The sequence below is a fragment of the Callorhinus ursinus genome, unplaced genomic scaffold (assembly GCF_003265705.2).
Source record: "Callorhinus ursinus isolate GAN/ISIS: 27379988/994484 unplaced genomic scaffold, GSC_fseal_2.0 scaffold14, whole genome shotgun sequence".
In the NCBI taxonomy this organism is placed as follows: domain Eukaryota; kingdom Metazoa; phylum Chordata; class Mammalia; order Carnivora; family Otariidae; genus Callorhinus; species Callorhinus ursinus.
The window spans coordinates 27,723,577-27,735,256 of NW_027397076.1; the positions used below are offsets into that span (position 1 = coordinate 27,723,577).

At 36.0% G+C, this 11,680-nt stretch overlaps 1 pseudogene; it reads right to left on the reverse strand.

Annotated features, from left to right (window-relative positions):
* Positions 1-407: 407 nt before the first annotated feature.
* On the reverse strand, positions 408-1,465 carry LOC112831085 (glyceraldehyde-3-phosphate dehydrogenase-like; annotated as a pseudogene).
* Positions 1,466-11,680: the final 10,215 nt, after the last annotated feature.

The window sequence follows — 11,680 nt, forward strand, 5'->3', positions numbered from 1 at the left end:
GGGACTGAGAAAAAACATTCCAAAATATTTATAGCACATGTGCTTAGATGGAAAGACATCACACATTTTATTTCTAAATATTTTGCAATTATTATTTACCAACTATTGTCACAAGAATTGAGGCAAAAAGGAAGAAAAGGAAAAAAATATAGTAGTGAGTGGGAACAGAGTATTACAGATAGATCAGTGATCATGCTAAGGCACTATAAATATGAAGACTTTACTAATAGTAGTACATGATGTTCTTTGAGCACTCATTACGTTTAAGTATTGTTTGAAGTTTTTTTTGGGGGGGGCGTTCAGTATACTTTATTGATGACACATGACAAGCTAGGGCTCCCCAAGCCCCTCCCCTTCTTCAGGGGGTCTGGGATGGAAACTGTAGAGGTCAGGAGATTCTCAGTGTGTTAGGGGATGAGTTGGGGCAAGGACTCCCCCGAAGCTGAGGGCCTCTCTCTTCCTCCTGCTTTTGCTGGGGCTGATGGTCCAGGGCCTCTTACTCCTTGGAGGTCATATGGACCAAATTCGTTGCCATACCAAGAAATAAGCTTGACAAAGTGGTCATTGAGAGCAATGCCAGCCCCAGCATTGAAGATAAAAGAATGGGTGTGACTGTGAAAGTCACAGGAGACAACCTGGTCCTCAGTGTAGCCCAGGATGCCTTTGAGGGGGTCCTCCAATGCCTCCTTCACTACCTTCTTGATGTCATCATATTTGGCAGCTTTCTCCAGGCAGCAGGTCAGATCCACAACTGACACACTGGGGGTGGGGACATGGAAGGCCACTCCAGTGAGCTTCCCATTCAGCTCAGGGATGACTTTGCCTACAGCCTTGGCAGTGCAGGGATGATGTCCTGGGCAGCCCCTTGGCCACCACTCCACAGCTTCCCAGAGGGGCCATCCATGGTCTTCTGGGTGGCAGTGATGGCCTGGACTGTGGTCATGAGTCCCTCCACAATGCCGAAGTTGTCATGGATGACCTTGGCCAGAGGGGCCAAGCAGTTGGTGATGCAGAAGTCATTGCTGACAACCTTGAGGGAGTTGTCATACCTCTTATAGTTCACGCCCATCACTAACATGGCATCAACAGAAAGAGCAGAGATGATGACCCTCTTGGCCCCACGCTTCAAGTGAGCCCCAGCCTTCTTCATGGTGCTAAGACCCCAGGGGACTCTACAACATACTCAACACTAACATCACACCATTTGATGTTGGTGGGATTCTTGCTCCTGGAAGATGGAGATGGGCTTTCCCTTGATGACCAATTTCCTATTCTCAGCCTTGACTGTGCTGTTGACTGTGCTGTTGAATTTGCTATGGGAGGAATCATACTGGAACATGTAGAGCATCTAGTTGAGGTCAATGAAGGGGTCATTAATGACAATATACACTTTGCCAGAGATAAAAGCAGCCCTGGTGACCAGGTGCCCAATATGGCCAAATCCATTTACTCTGACCTATACCATGTGTCTCTGGCACTACACCAGAAGATGCAGCTGTCTGTTATTTGGGGAGGAGCAGAGAGCCTAAAGTTCTTTACAGAAATAAAATTGTTTGATTCTCATAATTACTAAAAGAGGTTAGTGTTATACTTCTTGTTATTATTATCATTGTCATCCCCACTGTCTAGATAGAACCCAGAGAGGTCATACTACTTCCCAAAGTTGTCCAGCTTAAGAAGTGGTGGACCTGAGATTTGCTCTGATTCAGTATCCGTAGTCTTAACTTCTGATTAAGAATAAGAAAGGGAGTAACTGTTTCTGAAATAATAAAGAAGAAAATATAATTTCATTCATGAATTTATATCTTATTTATTTTTTAAAAAACAAAGCAGCGTAAAATGTTTTGTTTACTATTTAAAATGGCTTATTTGGGTTTAGCCAAACATATAGAGCAATCTTGAGTATTTGGACATGAATGAGCAAATTGCTTCTAGAATGTAAATTGATGAGTTATAGGACACATATTGTGTTATAATGTTTTAGTAACATGACAGTCTACTCAGTATAGTAAGTGGCCTTAATAATAACTCAGAACTCTGGATATACACAGCCTGAGGTTTGGTTTTTTTTTAAATGTATAAGTTATTAGGGCTTTGTATCTAGACACCATTTTGAAGTAGTCTGAAAACTCTTTTTTCTATGTTTAACTTCATAATGTTCACCCTTTTCATAAAATGCAACAAAACACCTATAACTCTATCATTATGTGGTAGAAAGAATATGAGCTTTGGAATTAAACTGGTTTGGGTTTGACTCTAATGAACATTTTACTCTATGACAGGATTCATGAGGCACAATATCTAGTATATGATTTATAATGGCAGTTCAGGTGAGAGGTTTTCATATTTCACTAATGTTTAGAGTATATGCCATTGTAGTTCCACAGAACTAAATGATCCAGTTGTCATTTTCAAAATTTAGAATCCTGGGTATTTATTATTTATTGATTATAACAAATGGATTAATTATATAACTATAGAAGTGACTGAAGGCACAGCTGACAGTTGAAAATGCCTTTACAAAACCTATACCTGATTCTGTTCTCAGTAAAAACAGTTTAGGAAATTTAATTTAGGATGCCAGGTGGCACACCAGGTTATACATTAACTTGTCCCCTCTGGAAAATTAAATTTGAATTTGGCTCTGGTCACAAATGAAATGAGTCATTTGGTACATGCCACTAAGGATACTCACAAAGCCAAAATGACATTTCATTGAAAAATCACCTGTTAAGAAAAATGTCTGCAGTCACTGGGGACATTTTCAAGAAAAATAAACAAGTGCGTAAGGCAAAAAGAAAGGGATCTAAGGGGCTACTGTGAATTATAGCCCTGCTGAAAATCTGGAGAAAGGAAAGTGCTATAACACTTGCGAGCTTATATTCAGCTACAAATCTAAATTTTAGCCCGTACTTCCATTTTTTCCCCAGTTTCCGGATTGTAGGAGATTATTCACTTATTTCCCAAAGAAAATTGGCTTTTATCTTTGTCACAGTTTTACCCAAATGTCAGTTTGTATCAAATTATCATGGATTACTGAGCTCACTGCAAGGAACCATCTAATTGTGATTCTAAACCATATGTTTAGCTCTTCCTGTTCCTTTCAGGTAAATAAATAATGTAATTATAAGGACCATTCTTTCCTCATTTAAGGAACTAAGAAAATGTGCAATTGACAGACTTTAGTGATAACCTTAATTTGGAATTAATGCTTATTCCTTTCATTGTTACATTCTTGTCCATGTAATAATCACATAGTAAGTATTTAGACAGATGAGGAGATTAATAATGGTCAAATTCCCAGCACAAACATCAAAGCTCTGTTTCTTTATATTCACTATTGGAGAAATATAGTATACAAATAGTAAAATCGTCTTAGTTCCTATTTTAGGTGTTTTGTACTGGATTCTAAATAGACACTGTCAATTCATTGTTTTAGGGTCTCCAGACTTCAGAGGACTCTGCTTTCTGAGTCAGGTCATGCCCATTAATATTCTACTAAAAGTAATAACCGGACCATACTGTCTCATGACTGCTTTACGTCCCCTTTCTAATAGTTGATGTTTTCAAATTCTCAGTGGTCCTGGGCATATAAACTGCCGGGCCTGCTCATGCTGGGACAAAAGAAGGTCATCTCTAGCCTACAGTTTTACCTCAGCAGGCAAATTCTTGAACATTCTTCTTTATCACTGGAGAAAGCTTATGATAAAAATTTATACCATGACTAGGCAACGTTAATGACAAAAATTTATTCACTGCATCCCTGGTTTTTATTCCTAACAGTACTTGCTAAGCATAGGTCCTTGCTTAGCAATCTTATTAGACCTTAAACAAATGGACAAACCTCACTCTAAGTAGAATAAGTCAATAGGGTCATGCAGCAAGATCTACCAAAAAGAAAAAAAAAAAGCCATAGGATTTGCATATGTTAATTAATTCTTCCTAAGTGCAAATATGCAAATGTAATTTTATGAAAAGAACGCGTTGATCTCTGGCAAAACTTGTAGGAATAATGGCCCTAAATTTATTAAGACTCTCTATTCACATAGAAGTCATTGCAACTGGAATAATTGTAAAAAAAAAAACCCATAATAGCAAATCAAAATAAACATGCACACATGGATAAATCCAACTCTTCTATAAAAAAGAGAAAAAAGAGCTTTATAAGCATAGCTTCTCTTTTATATGGCCTAAATGAAATTTATGTTCTTTGTATTTATTAGTCTTATCTTAGGAACCCTAAAAACTAAAAATTATTGTTGGTTTTATGTGGTAAGATCTAGACCTTTATTCTTTAGGAAGGGCACAATATAGACAATAGAGAACGTTCTTTGCAGTTTTCAAGTGTAATGGGTGAAATTGTGATTTTGCTTTGATTATTTTCAGTTTTTTTTAAATATGACTTAAAGAGTCTGGCAATTATGGAAACAATGAAAGACAAAAGTTGGCAACATGTATTGTCTCACTTCTAGGAGATAGGTATTGAATATGAGCCACTGTAAACAAAAATTTTCTTAGACCTCCACCTGATTACATATTTCTACCTTAGACATTCTGGAAATAAACACCACTTTTCAATGATAGGCATAAAAACTTTCAATTTACTGTCTAAATATTTTTTCAGCTACCAAATTGAAAAGCAATTGGCAGTTTTATTAAATGTTAAATCCAGCCTTAGTTTTTCAGAGCTTCTTTTGTTACCTTTAAAACAGAATTCCAAATGTTTAACCAGAAGTTTTGAAAACACTTTAAAATCAATAGTGAATAGAAAAGTAGCTCTGTGGGACTTTCAGAATATATTTCCTTAGTCATACCTTTATAGAAACCATTTCTAAGGACTGGAAAGAGTATACTGTGTCTGAGTTGGGATTTGAGGTTAGCATTACAATGAGAATATTACTATATTATGTTTTCCAATTATTTAAAATTCTCTGAGATTTATGACTCAATTTGTTGGGAACTTTGAGATATCCTATCAACATTGTTATTTTTAATCAATTTGTTTTAATATACATTTAATTAATTGTGACATATATATAAATGTCATCTGGCTTATTTTAAATACAATTGGGTCATGAAATTCCTTTGCTTAAACTCCTTCAGTAAATCCCTGTTGCTTTTAAGATAAACACACACAGAGGTGCCTGGGTGGCTCAGTCATTAAGCATCTGCCTTTGGCTCAGGTCATGATCCCGGGGTCCTGGGATCGAGCCCCTCATCGGGGTCCCTGCTCGGCAGGAAGCCTGCTTCTCCCTCTCCCACTCCTCCTGCTTGTGTTTCCTCTCTCACTATCTCTCTCTCTGTCAAATAAATAAATAAAATCTTAAAAAAAAAAAGATAAACACGCACATATATTTCTTTCCAGGTTCTGGCTTATAAGCACCAAAATGACTTTGGCTATTTAAAAAAAAAAAAAGTTAAACTTATTGGAGGGCCTGCACTAATAATGGGTAGCTAATGGAGAATTTTGGAAGACCTACAGTAACAAAGTCTGGAATTCCAAAAATCAGAAAGAACAGAAATTATCCTTTATAAATGACAGTCTATGGAGGCAGCATAGCCTATCAGTTGGAGTATAGGCTCTGCAGCCAGCCTAACTGAGTTTGAATTCTGGCTCTGCTGCTTCCTACTTCTGGCTTGTTTAAGTTACTTAACCTCTCTGTGGCTCAGTTTTGTCTGTAAATAGGAATAATAGTACCTAGTCATAACAGTTGGTATTAGGCTAGGGAAAGGTATTGCTCTGATAACAAATCCTCCAAATCTTACTAACTTAAAAACAAAGATTCATTTTATGCTCGTGGAACATGTTCATTTATGGGTTGGCTAGGTGACAGCTCTATGTTTTTGTCATCCAGACTCCTATATCCAGGCTGAAGGAAGAGATATTCTCTGGAGCATTGTAAATGGCCATTAAGAGAGGGCTGGAGGGTATCATATTGGTAAGTAGTTGGTAGGCCTAAACGTGACACATATCCTTTCTACTTACAACTCACTAGCCAAAACTGGTCACTTGGTTATATCAGAAAGACATCAGGGAGTGCAATCTTACCGAGCCCAGAATATTTGGCAAAGAGCACCAATGACTAATGAATTTCCTAAATGGGTTAGTATTTGTAAAACACTTAGAGCTGGACTTGGCACATAATAAGACCTATGTATGTGTGTGTACTTACTAAATAAAATACATAGGGTATTTCTATGTATGGTTACAGTCAGAGCTAACTTTAATAAATGTCAACCATCTTATTTCTTTACATCACTCATTTCAGATAAAACATCCAAGGCTGCATTTTAGGTACTTTCATATACCCTTACTGCTGATAAGTGTCATTTCTCTGTTTCCATAGGGAGAAATGGAAAAAATACATGTTGTTCCTCTTTTACCAGAAGGAGCGTTCAATGTTGATGATTGCTCAAACCATGAAATGTTAACAAAATTTCTCTGTTGGTTACTTGATTTCCTCATATGTCTTTCTACCTAAACTACATCTCTAAAAATAATACTTCCCCATAACATAACCAACCTTAAAATTGCAAACATACCCAATTCTCTCCAGAAAAGCAAACAATCCAAAATCTCATCAGTTACCGTAGACAGCCCCAAGAGTCTAGGTGTCTAAGTCTGAGACTTCTAGGTGACACCTTTTATTTACTTAAGTCTATTATTATCCCATCTCAATAAAAATGATCTACAAATGATAGTGGAAGAAAGAGAGAAAAGAAGGAAAAATGCAAGCAGAGACAAAACCCTTACTTTGTGCAGTCGTAGTCCTCTTCTGTCTTGGGGTCATAGTATTTATGACTTTTTAACCCTATTATCAACTCATTATTACTTTTGCCTTTAGCCAGAACCTTGACTATGTTTGTTTTATTTGTTTCAACTTGTAAGGATGATGCAGAATATTCTTATGAGATCTGATCCTATTTGTAATGGATTATAGCAGTCTTCCATTGCCTTTATTAACTAAACAGGTGACGTTAGGGGAGTCTCTGGGTCCATTCATGCTTCAATTCACTCAATAAATATTTGTTTAATAACTCATATATTTTAGGCACTGTTCTATACAGTGGGATACTTTGGTGGGCAAAACAAATCTCTCTGTCCCCGAGTCACTAACATTCAAGAATGAAATAATGTGTAATACATAATATATAACATTAAATACTAAGAAATAAGTAAATTTTATATAATGTTAAAATGTAGTAAGTATGAAAGAGGGACTATGTAGAGAAGCATAAACAGGGCTGGAATTCCTGTAGGGAAATTAGAACCCAGTTTTCCTTAAAACAGATCCATTGCCCATGGCTACTCTGTAACCTTCAGTTTAGGATTGCTCACTGAGTGACATGCAGAACCTCAACTGGCCAAGTAGCAATATCAGTTTTTAATTGGTAGAAATATCATTTCAGTTACATAAAACAAACAAGTGGGTCATTTACTTTCCTAGGGGCAGGTACATGTCAAACTCCACGCTAGGAGACCTAACACACGAGTTCTGGCTAGGAGAGAAAGACAACATACATAAAGACCATGTAGCACATCCTCTAGGCATACGATAGTATCCAAACCTAAAAATGATTTGAATTCTTATGCTGGAAAAAAATTTAATAGAAATTTCATCATTTTATAATACCAGCTGCTTCTTGATCATCAGCTAACTGATAAGGGTTATGAATCATAATTCTGAATTTCATTTTCTCCATAACACAATTTCCTTAAGGTGATGATATCATCATACCAGAAGAGTGGATAAGGCATTTAGCAAGTCTACAAACGTCTGTGCTTGTATAACATGATGAGCAGAGAAACATCTAATCTAGAATATATGCCTCTTTCATGTCCTTTCCATAATGGAAGGTGTACAATGTCGTATGCTTAATATCAGGTATCTAGTTGGCTGCAACCTTTGGGGTATGTTAGTGAGTTGGGGGTACAGGGGTGGTGCTATTTTTTCTGGAAAATTGGGTTCTTGTGTGTGGTATAGCAAGGTCAGCATTGAGTCAAAGACTGTGATTTTGAGCTGATGAATATTGTTCCTTAATCTAAAATAACCACTTTATTTAATAACCCACTGGAAAAACTGTCAGGTGGCTAGAATGAGACTGAATGATATGGTGTCCTTGATTAAGTTTCTCTCCAGTGGAGAGGGTATTTGGCAAACATTCACATAGAACAAAAATATGTCTGCACTCTAAACTCACCCTAAAAGGTCCAGGATTATCCTTCTTCCTCTGAACTCTCTTTAAAATGTTCTAATTTTGTTCTTTCTAAGTTCTTAAAGGAGCTCAGCACTGTCTAATTGATCTGTTGTGATGAAAATATTTTGTACAATTTTTGTCTAATATGTTAGTCACTGGACACATGTAACTACTGAGCATTTAAAGTACAACTAGTGTGACTAAAGAGCTAAATTTTTAAAATTGAATTTCAGCTTTATTAGTCACACGTAGCTGGTGGCTCCTGCATTGGGCAGGACAGCAGACAAACCTCCCCATATATCTTGCTTATATTTCTGCTTAAAGGTTTTTTATTTATTATCAAAAGTTTTACTCTAGAAGAATTTCTCCACTTTACTGAACTTCACGTCTCCCCTGTTCTACTGCTGGCATAACACTAGAAAGTGGAGGAGTTACTATTATGTCAGTTACAAAATTATGAAGCCAGGATTTGAACCCAAGCAGTCTTTCCTCTAGAGACTATGCTCTTCACTCAGAGCTAGCCTGCCTCTAACCTACCCAGTAATTCAATCAGCAAGTTGAGAATCATACTGACCCTTCTCTGTCTCTCCTATTTCACATCCAAGGGGTTATATATTCCTGTCAATTATACCTCCAAAGTTCTCCCAAATCTGTTGTTCACATTTCATTCCCTTTGCTTCCACTATGTCAATCTTCATCACTTTTCTCCTGGATTTAAAAGTAGGTATCTCTTCATTTGTCTATTAATATCACCTGTTGTTGTGCCTGGAAACTAGGAGCAATGGATACATGTCTCCAAATGTTTTGTGTATGATCCAACTGCCATATTGCTCATCTCTAATTCACACTCCAGTTGTCACCAGAGTAATTTCTGTAACAAAAAATCTGGTTCTGTATCCTATCATACAAGTCCTTCATTATCTGACTTCTACCACTTTATCTCTACCAATCTTTATTCAGCCCATCTCCTACCACTTTCTCAATTGTTACCTAGAGACCTAATACAAAGTCATTCTATTATTACAGTCTTTCTGTTTGTGTTTTCTCTATCTGGAACGTCCTTGACAACTCTTACTTGAATTTATAAGATTCCATATATAATCCTAAAACTGGTGACCATTTATAGAAGATCTATTATGAATCAGTACCTGGACCTATATTTTAAATCCTTGCAACAACACTTTGCAGTAGGTCTAATTCTGTAACACATATGAAGAAACTGAGGCTCAGGGAGTTAACATCATGTGTCCAAATTCATAGTGAGCTGTCAGATTTGAATCTCTAGTTCAAATACAGTGCCTTTTGTATACAATATCTATTTTACACCTTGATCCTTCCTGGAATTTTTTCTTATGTGCCCAAGTTCTCTTAAATTATAAAGTATCCAAGTTTTCTTAAATTACAGCATCTGCTTGCTTGTATTAAGTGGCCCTTCCCTGTTCTTTATAACATCATGCTTCTTTTTTTATAATTGTTACATTGTATTCCAATTATATTTCTTATCTAGAGAATATCATATTAATCTTTGTGTGTGTGGCCCATAGTAAGAACTCAATATTTGCAGAATGAATAAATGAATTAATAGAATTCGCAATACCTATCTTCAAAGTTGGTTCTTTTTTATTTTTAGATCTGTAGTATTTTTCCTAGGATTTCCACACTCTTCTGGATACTAAAACGTAGAGAAAAGGGTTTAATCCTCCATTACCTCACTTCATTTAACTCCCTACATGAAACGAATCTCTTTATATTAATTTTAATTTTCTAATGTTTTGTGTTATTATAATTGATGAATGCCAAATTTTTTACTCCAATACTATAATGTGGGATTTATTGTTGGAGATTATACATCCCATGAGAGCACGCATGTTTATCTCACTAGTATGTATTTAGAACAAAGCTATCTTTTACCCACAGAAAATGTTTGATAAATATTTGAAGATGGACCCATAAAAGACCCCAAATAACCAAAACAATCTTGAGAAAGAATAACTAACCTGGAGGCATCATGCTCCCTGATTTCAAACTATATCACAGAGCTATAGTAATCAAAACAATATGGTATTGGCATAAAATTAGACACACAGACAGATGGAACAAATTAAGGAGCCCAGAAATAATCCCATGCATACATAGTCAATTAATCTATGAAAAATAACAGGTGACAATATACAGGTGGGATGGCATCAACTTAAAAATCTTCTGCACAGCAAAGGAAACATTACCACACACAAAAAAATGGCAACCTACTGAAGGGGAAAATATTTGCATACCATGTATCTGATAAGAGGTCAATATCCAAAATATATAAAGAACTCATACATCTAAATAACAAACAGAACAACACAAAACCACCAAACAATCTAATTAAAAAATGAGAAAATCTGAACAGACATTTTTCCAAAGATGACATACAGATGGCCAGCAAGTACATGAAAAGATGCTCAATCTCACTAATCATTAGGGAAATGCAAATTAAAGCCACAACAAGATATCACTTCATGCCTGTTAGAATGACTAATATCAAAAAGACAAGAAATAACAAGTGACAGTGAGGATGTTCACTGTTGGTGAGAGTGTAAATTGGTACAGCCACTATGGAAAACACAACAGAGGTGCCTCTGAAAATTTAAAATAGAACTACCATATGATCCAGCAGTTCCACTTCTGGGTATTTATACAAATAAAGCAAAAACACTAACACAAAAAGATATCTGCGCCCTATGTTCATTGCGATGTTGTCTACAATAGCCAAGATATAGAAACAACTGAAGTGTTCATGACTCAATGAAGAAAATGGGACACACACACATACACACAAATATTATTCAGCCATAAAGAAGAATGGAATCTTACCACTTGTGACAACATGAATGGAACTTCAGGGCATTATGCTAAGTGAAATAAATCAGACAGAAAGACAAATACCATATGATTTTATTCATGTGGACTGTAGAAAATAGACAAAAATTCTGAGGTCGTGGACACAAAACAGATTGGTGGTTGCCAGAGGCAGGGGTGGTGGAGGGTTGGACAAATGGGTGAAGGAGATAAAAAAGCACAAACTTCCAGTTCCAAAATAAATAAATCATGAGGATATAATATATAGCAGGGTGACTATAGTTCATAATACTGTTGTATATTTGAAAGTTGCTAAGAGAGTAGATCTTAAAAGCTTTCATCACAAGGGAAAAGTTTGTAACTCTGTAGAGTGATGGATATTAACTAGATTTATTATGGTGATCATTCCATAATATATACAAACATCCAGTTGTTACACTGCATACCTGAAACTAATATGTTATATGCCAATTATATCTTCTAAAAAAGCAAACTATAAGAAAATGTGTGTAATAAAAAATATTTACTGAAGAAATGAATACAAGAATTATATAAATGTAGAGGAAATTTGCCTACATTTATCTGAATGGAAGTAAAATTTTCTCTCCCATAAACACTGGAGAAAGGGAAACTCTCCTTT